Raw genomic sequence first — 15,299 nt, 5'->3', positions numbered from 1 at the left:
CTCTCAACTATCCATTAGTATATCAACAAGTCTTGACAGATTTTGTTTGTATTGATTCGATAGAGAGTAAATAATTTTACGAGCCACTGTTATTATTAAAATATATGATTTTCTTTTGTTCTATTGTTATGTAGAGCTGGAGTCATTATTATGAATTGTTTTAATACACTCCAGCAATTACATGACCATGGTCGATAAACTTTGTCTCTAAGTGTAAAATTTTAAGATGCCAATTACGTATTTATGTCCGGCCTTGGTGTTAGTTCATTTATGATGTAGATGTAACATGAGTAGAGAACCGTGACTCGTTTCGTAACTTATTTACTGAATTGGTTAGGATTATTCTTAGGCTGGCCGACTCTCATCAGCCCTAGCTTAGAACTAACCAAGACCAATTCTTGGGTAAAATACCAGATTCATCTCTTTTATACGGTCTCGTACTAACCTTAGACTAACATTTATTATGAATATAAAATATATTAAGCAACAAAATCTTGGAGAATTGTCTTGTCTATATGTTCGTTAAGAAATCTCAAATTGTATATTGATTCTCTTTAGTTTGATAATCACAATGTTCAATATCTATTTATTTTATTTTGAAAGTATAGGGTAGCTCTAGTTTGGATGTCTCTTAAATGTATTAATAAGGGCTTAGAATTGTTCCCTAACTATTGGTGCTACCCGAATGAGCTAAGGGTACTAATCTAGTCCATAATACTTAGATACAGTAACAAATCGTTCTTATTTTAAATTATAACAAAACTAATAATTTATGTTCTTTACTCATTTAGGCCACTACGTTTCACAACATTTTCAATATTCAATCATACTTCTCTTATTTCTACAGTGTAATTCAGGGAATAAAACAATTTACATAAAGGCCCGGCAAATCAGAATGTTAGTATTACATAACAATAGGGGACTATTAATTTGGTTTTGCTTATATATATTACCAACCTCAGGAAATATTTTCACAACCATCAACATGTGTGCTTACTCCAATTTGACTTCCGTTGTGACCTATAAGTTTTTAATACTTATGACAAGTCTTTATTTACTCTTTGATTTTGTATCAATATTGAATGTATTTTGAGCTTATGGCTATATGTAGAGTCTTAATTTATTTGATCTCAAATAACTCAAACTTGAAAAGGAATGAAATATTTTTAGAAGTGACATGTAATTCCTTGAGAATATTGTTTCAATTCATGTTTCTTACTGTGCTCTTTTTTTTTTTTTGGTATTAAGATGCAATTGGCATGAACCTACTACAACGATTATGGTATATGTATGTTTGGACCAACATGCTATTTTGATCATCCAATGGTAGGTCTTTCTTATATTATGTCAGTTTCTTCCCTTTCAGAGATACTAATGGCTTCATATCCTAGAGTTAGTTCCCCAACAAACACACATGTTCAGTCCATTTCATAACCCACACAGGAAATTACAAAGAGTAGAGACCAACCCTCAAGACAACATGCTAGCTCCAAATAGGATTCATATATTGTTGTTTTAGGAAATACAAAGGAAAATGCTTCTACATATTCTTATGTTGTTATTTCATCAATGTTTGCACCAATAGCATTGTGCTAAATGCCAATGGTTCATGGCATAATTTGTGAAAATGAGAATTTCTATTTCGAGATACAACATAATTTGCAAGGCTAAATTCCTTAAAGTATCAAAAATATGTAAAGATGTTGAAATTTAATCCATTTCATTATTTTTCTCCTATCCAGGGTGAACAAATGTAGTCAAATAAGGTTGAAACTTTAGCCATGACACCTTTTTTTAAGTCTAGAATTCTTGTTAATGTAAATTGTTGTTACTGGATAATATTGATTCAAATGAAAGTTGTCTTTTATGATATGAAGGGCTCTGTCATGATTCACCAAGGCCATCAAGCTATTTATCTCCCTCTCCCTCTCTCACACACATGTGCATGTGCATTTAAGCATTATTTGTTGTTTAAACCTAATTAAATCAACATTTTCAGTGTGATGAGACTGGTGATTGATACATTTTGGTGAAGTTTTAGAACATGCATCATCTAGATGATTTTTATTTAGTGCATTTTGCCATGTCATTTGTTTCAGCTTAATAATGTTTCAAAATATTTTATATTTTTATTTTTCTGAGAGCCACTCTAGAGCCTAGTATATGGGGGATATGTCGTCATGTAATGTTACGTTAAAAAAATTTAAAAATATGTGTCGGATAATGAAAAATAAATAATATGAGGGAGTTGTTGTCATGTAACATAATGTTAAAAATTTTTAAATATCCTTGGTACTTTTGTATAATTGAGGGCCATTATCCCTGGTACGAGAGCCCTATACTATTGTATTACTCGATTTAATATAACGAAGATTGGGTTGTTGTACATATTTGTACAATATTTTGTAAGAAGTTGTATATGCTTGTGCATGTGTGATTTACTGTTATTTATATTCCGCTATGAAAAGTAGCTTTGTTTAGATTCTTGATTTGGTAGTGTTAGATATTTTTAAGATTCTATCCTAGATCCCAAGATCGTGGAAATTCAACATGGTATCATAGGGTGTTTGCGATACTTTGGAAGATAGTGAATCAAAGTGTGCACAACGAAGTAAATATTAAGATGGATTTGGTCATATTGTAGGTGAATGGATCACTACAATGTCGAAGTTGTAGGCTAGTCTCCAATATGAGGATAGGTTGGAGGGGTTGTCCAAATATAATCCATGGAAGGAAAGGATCAAGTTCGTCTTGTAGGTCAACAAGATCTCGGAGTTCGTTGAGAAATCTGTTAAGAAGCCAAATGACCCAATGGAGCTAGAAGTTTAGGAGGATTTACATATGAGGGAGAGCTTGAACATCCTTGATGGTGTGAAGGATAACCTAATACATCATTTTTCTAGGAATAACACTACACACGAGATGTGGATGGCTCTTCATAATTTATTCCAGAATAAGAATGAGAACCAGGTACTCGTATTGGTGGATAAATTGAAGTCCACCAAGATTATACGGGGTTAAGGATGACATCGTATCTAACAAGGTTGTCTCAAGTCAAAGATGAGCTTGTTGTCATCGTTGTGACTATTTTAGATTCTGATATGGTGAGGATTTCTTTGAAAGGGTTCACCAAGGAATGGAAGCCCTTCAAAGCCATTCCTTAAGAGTTTCGGGATAAGGGTATTCATCCAAAGAAGAAGGCATTCTTGGGCACCAAAATTTTATCCTGTATCAGTAAATGAGTGAGGAAAAAGCTCACAAATTTTATGATTTGAATCCTTTATGTTCTTTTTTACTTGGTGCCTTAAAGCTCCAATCAAGGTACTCCACCTTGCCTCTATGTGAAGTCCTTATCTTCCTATCAAGAATTAAGCCACAATTCATCTAAACATTTAGGAACAAAAATTCGATCAACGGAATCTGAACATTCTCTCCAAAACCATCTTTCTCTGGCTAAAAGGCACTTCATCTTGAAGTCCATCTTTGCTAAATAAAAACTTGATATTCCATATGGAAATCAAAAGAAATTCAATGCTTGTCATGCATTGATTCACACTTTTATTTACTATCCTCAAACTGTACTTGTACTGTGGGGTACACTGGCTACATCTTTTTAATGACATACTTGGATTTTTCCACATAATCATGGCCATCTTTTGTATAATATTTATGAAATATTAAATTCACAAATAATCTTCATTTTGAAACACTTGTATCAGTGAGTGCTTAACACAATTGTTGAAATACTAGACAAAATAAAAATGCTCATCCCAAAATGTCCTCAAACAATTGGACTCATCATCAAGCAAAAACAACATATCTTGTCAAACAAAACACACTTTTTCTAGATAAGTGATTGTACATGAATTCACTATACAAAGTACCCAAACGGTAATATACAATAAGTATTTAAAATTTTACAAAGTAAGCAAATTATAAAAAATAGTCTACCCAACCTTTGCAAATCCCAGGCTTATTGGTTATTGTTTTGCACCCTCTCTGCTTTGAAGGTTGCCTTGGGAACTACACCAGTTTCCTCTTTGCCACTTTTCTCTTTGCTTTCAATGGATCGCATGACCTCTTTTTCCTTCAAAATGAAGTCCCAAATGAAGTTTCCAATATCTTTCAATCTGGTTCCCATTCAAATTGCAATGGGTACAAAAATGTTTTTGCTTGCCCATCGACATGGAAGTGTTCATAACAAGGATAGATTCCTCATAATTTTTCCCATGATCCATCCTTTTGACCATCACCTTACAATTCTCACAATTGGCCACACAATGGTCAGCATCATTACAAAATGTGCAAGGAAACTTGTCCCATAAATAATCAAAATCACCAACATTTTGAAAATCCTCATGACACGTATACCCGTCCTTTGGGTTGTGGCTCTGACAGTGAGGACTGGACATTGCATGACTATTGGAACATTCATCTTTCTTTAGAGAAAATTTTCCATCATCACTACCATCATTGTGTGAAATATCATCGCTTAATGATTTCTTTGCCTTAACAGCTTTAGAGCACTCTCTAATTTTTCCATGACCATAATCCAATCCTTCATATCATGGTCATTTATTCACCTTGATAGGATTAGTGATACACTAGCCATTGATTTTGAGACCTTTTCCTTTATAACCTATCTGAGTTAAAAGATTCAAACCAATACCTTCAGTATGATTTTCAAAAGTTGCAAAGGATGTGTTATCAACATTAACTGAAGGAGTATAACTAGAGATGATAATTAACCCCTTTGATTTTTCACCCATCCTTTTTGTTTCAAATGTTGATGATGAAGTGGATGGTGAATCAAGCCACCCACTTTTACCCATGGGTACATAAGGAGAATCAATTTGATGCTGACAAAAATCACAAGCATTATTCTCAACATAGGGTCCATATCCTGTATTTGGACCATGCCAACAAATTGGTTTCATCTTGTAGGGATTATTTGATACTTCCAGGATGGAACTTTCACTAGTTTTTCCCGCCACCACATAGTGTAACTATAGGCACATTTTCATTTTCTCCTCCTCTGTAACTTCAAGCAATCTCCTTGGCTCAACATTCTCCATTCGAAGAGACAAATTAATCTCCTCCAACTCTTGAAGTCTTTCTCACTTCAGCTTCTTGCCCATACTTGCAACTTGTTCAAAACCATCTCTCATACCACTTGATCTGAAAATGGAGAAGAAATTATCCTCTCAAAAAATGTATGTCCTCTGATGCTTGGCAAGTAAACAAAATGTGCCTTAAAAGTTAAACAAGTTTCACAACCACTTCAAGATGGTGAGTTTGGTTTTCATATGAAATTTTAAGAGTAACACATTCACATGCAACTAAAAAAAGACAAAACATGAAGAGAAGAAACTAACATTTGATGACAAAGTTTGCCCCTCCTAGGTTACATCTCTGGTCCTGCTCTAACAACTAGACCACTCTATTTATTGGAGTGGAAAATGAGTACATACAAATTGTTGAAAGTAGAGTGACTTTTTTCTCCGACAAAGAAACATTCTCCTACAAATAATTCTCACTCAAAAAATGAATCCCTATAGCAAGTTGTGAAAAGGTCAACATGAAAAAGACTCACACATCAGGTCCTTGTATTCCACTTGAAATCCAAGCACAAAAACATACAACAATTCCACATTGAAGTACTAAAAATAGCTTCTCTCATGAAAATATATTGAGAAAAGACTAAAAAGAGCTACTCTACTAAAGTAACAGTTGTTGCAGATCAAATTAGAAGACAATAAAACCTTTGACTAGGATTTCTCCATGCTAAAAATGCCTTCACACTGCTTCCAAATCTTTTATTGTCTCTAGTGCTAAAAGACTTGATTCTACAAAAAGTCCATCATAAATTGCTAAAATCATAAACATAATGCTAGAAATGTGTTTGGGACGCTCGAAAACCCCCATATAGGCTCTTCGTGAGCCCAAAAATGTTAAAATTTGAGCAAGTTATGCTTCTCCAAGATGAGCTCTGCTATATGTCGTACAATTTGACAAAATCTGAAAACTGTGTGACATTTTCTCCCTTTTCATAGTTTGATGAGTGATAATTTCTCCTGGAAATGGTGCATTTTTTTGCATCATTAAATTTCCCAATAACCTCTATGAACAAAAGTAGGGCCACATGGAGCACATAGAACCAGGGGCTGGGGCCAGCGGTATGCCCCCGCTGGTGCTGGCTACTTTCCTGTTGGCATGTGGTCACATGGTGGCTATGTGGCCAAGGGTCGGGGCCAACTCCCCACCCCCTCCAAGTTAGCTCCCTTCCTACTCGCCTTCGATTATGGTGAATTGTTGTGACTGGGGGCCAAGCATTAACTACCACCCTTGTCGAACTTGGCTCCACACTAGGTCCTCTTGTGTCCATAGCACCGGGGGCTAGTGCTAAATCCATGGCCCCACTCTAGTATCACCATTCATATGTCATATGTTTGGTGTTATGACTAGGGGTTGGTGCTAGTCCTCGCCCCATCTGAATTTCCTTCATCTCCTGTCCTATGAATGGTGTTGTGATTAGGGGCTAGGGCTGGTCCTCACCACCTATCTTGTAAATTGTGTTGTGCCTAGGGGCCAGGGATAGTGCTCGACCCCTCCTCCCAATGTGAAAACCATACCACTTTAAATATAACTCATGAGCCTAATGGGTTAAGAACCAAAGTGTGGGCATTTTGGTAAGGCATGGAATTTATGTGTGGCATGTCACTCTATCACGAAGGTCTGGATCTGGGAAGAAATCATAAGAGTATGGCTCTCGAACATCTGGCTCTTCATTCAGAACATCTGACTCTTCATCTTGAGAATCCGTGTGAAACTTATTCAAATCAATTCTTCAAACAGAAAACGCCACTTTCAATGTGAAGTTGGGAAGGGGTTATGTTAGGTCCCATATTGGATGAGCATTGGCATCGGCTGAATGATACGGGAAATCATACGCAAACTGCTTGGAATTATTCGAATAGTGGTCTTGATTCAACCCCACCGAGGCCCTTGCACCTAAAAGTAATATTTTGACTAGTGAGGAGGTGCCACATGGCAACATCTAATTAGGCCATATGGAAGCCTCTTATAAGGCCACCCAAAACAACTTTGACCAATAAAATGATGCCAATAGATCCCTGTATGGAGAAACACATGGCAAGCTCTAATTTGCCCTCCATACGCCTAGTTAGCATGCTAAGGTCAGCATGATGTCAATAGTATGGACTACCTAGTAAGTAGTGTTGTCAACCATGTTGTTTACTTTTTAGTTGTTGGCTAGAAACTTCATAATGTCATAGCTTCTTCATATGACTTTAGATAATGTGATTCAAGCATCATTGGAATCAAGATGAAGAAAAATACGACCTGACTCCAATTTCGGGAGATTCCAAGTACTTTCATTTTTTAGCCTATTTTTGATCTCTCTCAATCAATTCCTAATTAATAATTTTCTCCTTGCTCCTATTATTACTTTCCACTACTACAGATGTACAATATATGAAGTCACAGTGTAGGTATCCAATGAATTTGAGATATAAAGGCACAACAAATGTATCCAAGGAAGGAAGGATGGATAACTAATTTTATTGCAAATTGTAGAATAAAATAGAATGGTAAGAGCATGTTTTGGATAATGAAAAGGAGAGGGTAAAGTATCATCCCTAGATTTATGGAACAAAATCCCAAAAAAGAAATAGATCATGGAAACATATACACCATAAATAATAAAAGTAATGAAATAAAAATGCATGTCAACCAACCTATGCCTTGACAAATAGATAAGTTTAGTCAAATAATATCTTTAGAGTTAACAAAGAAAATTTCACCAATATATAGATGATTCATGGGAACATAGACACTGCATATTTATTCATCTGCACTCTCAACCTACATATGACAATGGGAGAAAAGTAAGAACTACCTTCCATACAAATTGAAATAATATTTATTTAAAATATATCATGTCAGGAGACACTGCATGTTTACCAATAAACATGGAGTTTTATTAAATTTTATGACAACAACGGTAATATGAAAATAGATATCAATTTGCAGATATGCAAGAAACATTCCCACCTGCCACTCAATTTCAACATTCATGTGGAATACTTCAGTATTAACCCAACTATAAGGATATCTAAAGCATAAGAAATAGCCTGAAGGACAAGTGATGATGTAATAAAAGCAAATGCATATTCCCCTACACGTGGATGAGAAATAATTATAACCTCTTTAAATGCCCTTATGTTCTAGTCTGCAAAGAATAAGCCATGTATAAGATTTAAAAACACTTTCTAACAACAACAAAAAATAAAATTACCACCCAATCCACAAACATAACCTCAATTTTTCAATTTTTATTACATGTATCCACAAATTTATTATGTTTGACCAATTCATATCTCATTGAATGGAAAGCTAGGAATCCATTATATTTCAATCTATGGAAAATTTTAAGAAATTAAATCAGATATATTTTTTGCAATATCAAATAGGTATAGGAAAATAATATTTCCAGCCTTGAAACCATGAATGCATACTCTCTTAAAATTTGACTATAAATTAGAGGAAAATATTGTATTTCCTTAGTGTTAATGATCTAACATTTTCTGAACCTGATACTTAATTACACAATAAAACATGTTTCTAAAATGTAAATGTGCAAAAGCCTAAAAGTAATGAAAAAGACCACATCTTTTTTATGATTCTCAAAGTTAAACAAAGACACGCACATGTACCTATTAAAAGGGAGTTATACAATTTAACATGCCAATAACATGTTTTTAAAAAGCCCAATATATTATGTCTGATCATAGGAATACCTAGAGAAATGGTAGCACTTATTTTCTTCGAGACCAAGTATATATGTTTGACAAGAATTTTCTTTATGAACTATTCTCCAACTTAGAGAACATAAGCTCCCACCCATGAAGATACAAATAAACCCATCAAGAATATGAAGATACAAATAAGAACTCTTGAATAGTGGACCTTCGTTTTGGAAAACAAGTTGCTTTGTTTCTACACTAGTCGTTATGATGGTAGGCTTCCCAAATATGTGGGTTTTGAATACATTTCGATACCTATTCATTAATTCAAGACACTAGAAATATTTTCATTATATCTCGGATGCACAATAACATGAATAAATAAATTGAAAAACAAACTAACTAATATGGGTGCAACAATGCAGGACTATGGAGAACTAAATTTGATACCTTGAAATTCTTTTATGAAGGAAGGGACCACCATCAGAGGTCTTGAATGGAGAAATATATTCTAGAGTTTCTCTAATGAATGGAAATCCCATGCTACTAATGGGTAGCTCTGATTTCTCTCTGATTTTTCCTTCACACATTTTTCCATTTTCTTATATTAACTAAAATATAGAGGCTAAAACTTCCATCACTACTCCCCACCAAATCATTGTTGTAGTTACACTGATATCAATTTAAGTTGAGCACTACTAGTTCGATTATATCATTAATATTTGGCTTCCTTCACTACTTAAGTCCTCGAATATGTTAGAATGAATTGAGATGGGTATTTATGGAGAGAAACCTTGAATTTATGAAGATTAACTTAAATTTTAGTGGTTGTGACTTTTGTTTGATATCAACTATGAAGTGAAACTAATAATCCTTGTGTCAATGTTAATGGTGTGTATCATCCAGGTTGCTTAAGAAAATAGACACACACACCATTTTCAACAATCTGAATGCAGGGTTAACAACGATATGAATATGTTGACAAGTTAGAGGTTCAGGTCGCTAATGTTATTTTGAACCATTCTCCAAACTAGAGGGTAGAAGCTCCCACCTATGAATATACAAATAAACCCATCAAGAATATGAAGAATAAGGAAGTACTTTGGTTGAAAACCAAACACCCTGAAGAGCCTCTTCATCAAAGAATACCTAGAAATATTTCAATGATTCAACATGATTTTGAGAACCAAACAAGGTGGTTAGGTTGTTAAAAAAAATTAGTGTCCAATCAGTGTTTTCTCTTAGAAATCATAGAGTAAATGGTGAAGGATATTGCAATGCTAATGCAAATATCAGAGAAGTGAAACGATCCTTTCTAGGTCACCAACCTCCACAAGTGATCCCTCCCTGATGTCATTAGCATTTGAAGCGAATGCCTCCACGTGATTTTTAGAACCAGGTTTGGTTTCAAGAGCTTCTATTTTAGCCCTGACAACTGTCTCTGTAACATAAATAGGTACAACGAGTTCGACTATATGAAGAAATTGATTCTCCATACAAGTTTCCACATCCTTTTCACTCAATATATAATATTATGAATAATTTGGTATACATCTGACATCCTTCTCCACCTACTTTGGTAATTATGTTGTAGGACCCTTCATCCCTCACAACCCTGTCAGACAATGACGTACATACATACATAGATATACACATTAGAATAAACAATCATGGTCTCTAATGACCCTGTTAGACAATGAAGAAAATACATACATGTATACATTTATAGGCATCAGCATAATCATGATTACAACATAATTACCAGATATCATAAGGTCAATGTTAAGATAACTCCCTTTATTTGTGCATAGCATACACAATATTGAGAACAATCATTCCACAACATAGCTAAGTCATTGGATCCCTCAAATCCATTTGCTTTACCCTTACTAATACATTTCCCATGGTTTTCCTTCCACTGTCCATTTATCCCAATAGACCCGACCAATCCAATTGACTATCATATTCTTACTTTCATCTGCCCTTTACTCATGCACTAGGCTCCATCCAGGTCTTGCATTACTTGTTGGGTTTCATTCATCTCTCCCTGAGGTCCATTAACTTTCCTCTTTCCCAAACCAATTCCCAAAACCCTCAAAACATAAAAGGAAAGAACCAAAAGCAACCAAGAATAAACCCATGAAAAACTAATAACAATATGACACCACAAACAAAGTGGTATGGCCATACACTAGACATAAAAAAAATTTGCAAATCAAACAAAAATAAATCATAAAGAACTAGAGCTCAAAACTAGAAACAAACACAATGACTTAATTCCCCATGGGTTCCCAATGCTTCCAAGGGAAAGCTTAACCCAAGCCATCTTCAAGATTTCATGGTAGTCTATTTTTCCATGCAATCCACTGCATCATACTGCCATAAATACACAACTCTCAATGTATAAATAAATGTAACAATACATTGGTTAACTTACCTTGTTGTACCCAACACACTGACCTGCACTAACTGAACTCATACATATATCATCTCTCAAGGGACTCCAGTCCCTAAGTTGAAAAGTCCAACCATAACTAAAAACTAGTTGTTATACCTATCAAATACGTGTTTAGGAATATATCATATATCATATATACACATCATGTCAGACAAAATCAAGGTTAAGAAGACTTATTGTATGAAAATCACTCATTCGTTTGGAATTGCGGTTTCCAAACATAGCCAAAGGAATTCTCACCCAACTCCTTTCTTTTACCTTTTACCTTGTCGCAGTTGAATATTATTATGAATTATCATATTACCCAAATGTTAGTTATATAAACAAATCAACTGCTACATTTTCATGCTATTACCAAGCATGTTTCCTTGTAGCTGTTCACACATGTCAATCATATGTTCCAATGATCAAGACATCATGTATACTAACTATCTTTTACCAAGACTAACAACCATGCCAAAATCAATAGTTAACTCACAATCATTAATCATAATACTAGAAATATCACTCACTTATACTCAAGAACATATCAGTTGTTTCAACACAAAATGTTTGAGTGCAACCACTTTAAAACAAGACCATTCCTTCATGCAATCTTACAGACACGTAATCATATCATGCAATTAATCAAACATTCAAACAAGATATAAATGCATCATGTTAGATAAATAAACTAGATGACATAATAAAGCACCCAAACACCAAATAAATGACATAATCAAACTCATGCCTTAATGTATCTCAGGAGAAGCTATCACATCTAGACAAGTTAGTCTAGATTAGTGTGGCACAATATCACAATTATATTAACTCATACATCAGAATCATAACCAAAATCATTTGCATAGACCAATCCAGATTAGCACGTTACATATAAAATCAAGATATTAAGTACAATGACCATAACCATCATGCATATGACCAAAATGCATATAAAAACAACCTACTAGTCTTCATGACTAACTAATGCATGTACATATTATCACACTTATTAACTAGTATCTATCATGTATATATAACCATAACAACAATAGAATGACATACATGCACATAAACATAATGCCTATAACAACCATTAACCAACATACTTATATCCTGACATACAAACCTGTATGATGATCTTCTCTTACCCCAAGGTTCAGTGCTGCAACCTTTCTTTGATGATTTGCATATCTATCCCAGAAAAAAACGTTAGCCTCATATCACACCAACAACATCATAAACTGCATAATGATCACCATGATACATGTCTGACATACCCTACATTCATAACCATATACATGACAATGCATGCATAACCACATGCATCTAGCCCATTCAGTACAAGTGTTTAACCGTGCTCTGTTACCACTCTATAACTACATCCTCACACCTTTACCCACTTTCACCAGTTTGCCGAGGGTAAACATCAGTTGAGGGTCACTATGATAATACTCAACCTCCTATATTAGGGATAGGACTTATGCATCTACCCAGAAATCAATTAAACTTCCATAAATGATGAATAACATACAAACAAAGCTTCTAAACAACAACTTGATAAAGGACTTGAATTGATCCCTCCCAACCAGAATAGACATTCTGTCAAACACATGATGAACATGCAACGTACATGTCATGAATGCATATTTAAACATATGGATCTGAAACTTAACTGAGGTTTAACAACAAGGACCAATGCCTTCTCATAATATTTGTCATGACAACAATTAGGTCATGCATTCATTAACCAGACATTCATTAATTAATTTGTGATAAGATCCATACTTAAATATATCATATAACTGTGCTTCTAACTATCATATAAATAGGTAGATAATAATGATAGAACAATCATTAAAGCCACATAACAGAAGTATAGTTACTCATCAAAGAAAAGAGAAAATTAGCTCTTATTAACCATGTGCAAAATCCAACCAACTCAGTGACTTCCACGTACCACCTTACCATGGATTGGGTTGAACCAAATCTTCCTTTCAACCAATCACCCCTGTGCCATATTCCAAGAATGAATGTGGGATATCATAGGATAAACAAATCCATAAAAAACCAAGGGAATCCAGAGGTTAAATCACCTCCACCCTCACACTACCGTGACATCACCTAAACTAGTCCAAAGATCACAAAACCAAACTGAGCTTGAATGCCTCAATATTCCTTCACCATCCCTTGAGGAATTTTCCTATCTCCACCCACTTGTTGAGGACATCTGGAGAAAACCATCTACACCCCCAACTCTTTGGATTTTCTTGATACCACCTAACCTGGATACAAAACCTTATGGAAATCTAAAGCTCAACCAAGAAAGAATCTCATCACATCATAGCTATCTAGAAATGGCAAGGAAAGTCTAAAACCATCGTCAAAACCAGAAGAAACCCATGTGAATGACAAAAAATGAACCGAATACACACATGCACATACCATGCATGCCAAAACTAGCTAGGAAATCATACATGCAACCTGTTATGTGCAAGCATTCCCACTAAGGCAGTTTGATCCAACCTTTCCTTGCTTGATCCCTACTTTCCTTTGCTTTCCTTGTCCTTCCTTTGCTTGGTTTCTTTCCTTCTTCCTTCTCCTCTATGAAACAAATTCCAAAACAAAATTGACAAGAGGCCATGGACTGATGCTCATAAGCCCTTTTATTATTGAGGCCCCTATTTTCTTCAATTTCCATTATTTTTCCTTCTTTTTCCCTCTCATGAAAATATGTGACCTTTCATCTCCCTTTTCTCCTATTTTCTTTTATTTTCATAAATAAAATTCCAATTAATGCCTCTTTGCTATTGAAGGAAGTGTAACTAGGTTCGGTCTTCATAAATGTAAATTTGACTTTTGTATTTATTTAAGAAAAGAGAAATTATTTTTATGATATTGGTCAATGAGTTTATTTCTCATTGAATTAGGTCAAGAACATGTTTAAAGTGCTTCTAGGAAGTCAAGAGTTAATGTATTTATGTAAGACCCTTTGAGGGCATGTTACACTATGTATAAGGTCAAAGGAATACCTCCAAGACAAGTGCATGTCGTCTCCATGCAACAACGTCCTCCAAAGAAGCTAAATGAAGAAAGTAATGAAGATTTGGTCAAGTCGGCCTAACGACAGAATGTCGGCCTAATGTCAGCGTAAAGGAGGGATAGTCCTCTATATATAGAGATTATCCACTCCCTCATAAAAGACATAATGCAAGCTATGAAATCAGTGAAGAGATAAGAAGAGAAAAGGAAGGTGAAAAGTGCAATGAAGGAAGGTGGAAATTCAGCGAGGGTAGGTGACTGTTTCTAGTGCTATAAACATTCACACATGCGAGAAACAACAAATCTATGACATAACAATAGCTAGAGAGCCGTTCATGAATTATCATTGTTTGGGTGAAAGATAAAGTCTACAAAGCCTCCCAAGTCAAGCGAAGGAGTCTTTATCTATAGTAAAGGAAAAATAGCCCTAATTATTTATGGTTCTTACAACACATAGCTAAACTAGGGCTACTGTTCAATTACACCAGTTTGTAGACCTATCTCAAGAAGAACCTCATTAGATCAAGGAAAGGGTGTCTTCATGAGTGAAGATCATCTCTAAGTAAAGAGGAAGCATATCACATCAAGAAGCTCACATGAGCAAGAACTATCTCTAGATAAATATTGAAGAAGGAGGACGATGTGCTGGAAGGAGGAAGTCTACATGGTGGGAACAAAGCGCAGAATAGAGGAAGGACTTGACTTGTGCTTGGATGATATCCTAGTCATGGGTCTAGGGTTTCACATTAATAAATAGGAAGCCTCAATAAGAGAAACTTACTAAAGGGTTTTCCTCTTAAGAGTAGAGGGGTTTTGGCCCTGGAAGAGAGCCAACATCTTTTGTTCTTGTTCTTATTTTTTTGGTAGTAGTTTGGTGAAGTACACACACATGCATTAATAAGAATAAGAAGATTAAGCTAACAAGAAAAGTAAAAAGATTCCATAAATTTTTATCAAGTAGAAGAATCAAACTACACCTAAATTCCCTACATTCTTCAACATGGTATCCGAGCTAAGGTGACACATCAAGGAAAAGGAAACTCAAGAACGCTTAT

This window comes from Pinus tabuliformis, chromosome 4_1 (genome assembly GCF_031772625.1).
Source record: "Pinus tabuliformis cultivar Carrire ecotype Pingquan chromosome 4_1, CPIR1, whole genome shotgun sequence".
NCBI lineage: Eukaryota > Viridiplantae > Streptophyta > Pinopsida > Pinales > Pinaceae > Pinus > Pinus tabuliformis.
This window is presented reverse-complemented; position numbering follows the sequence as displayed.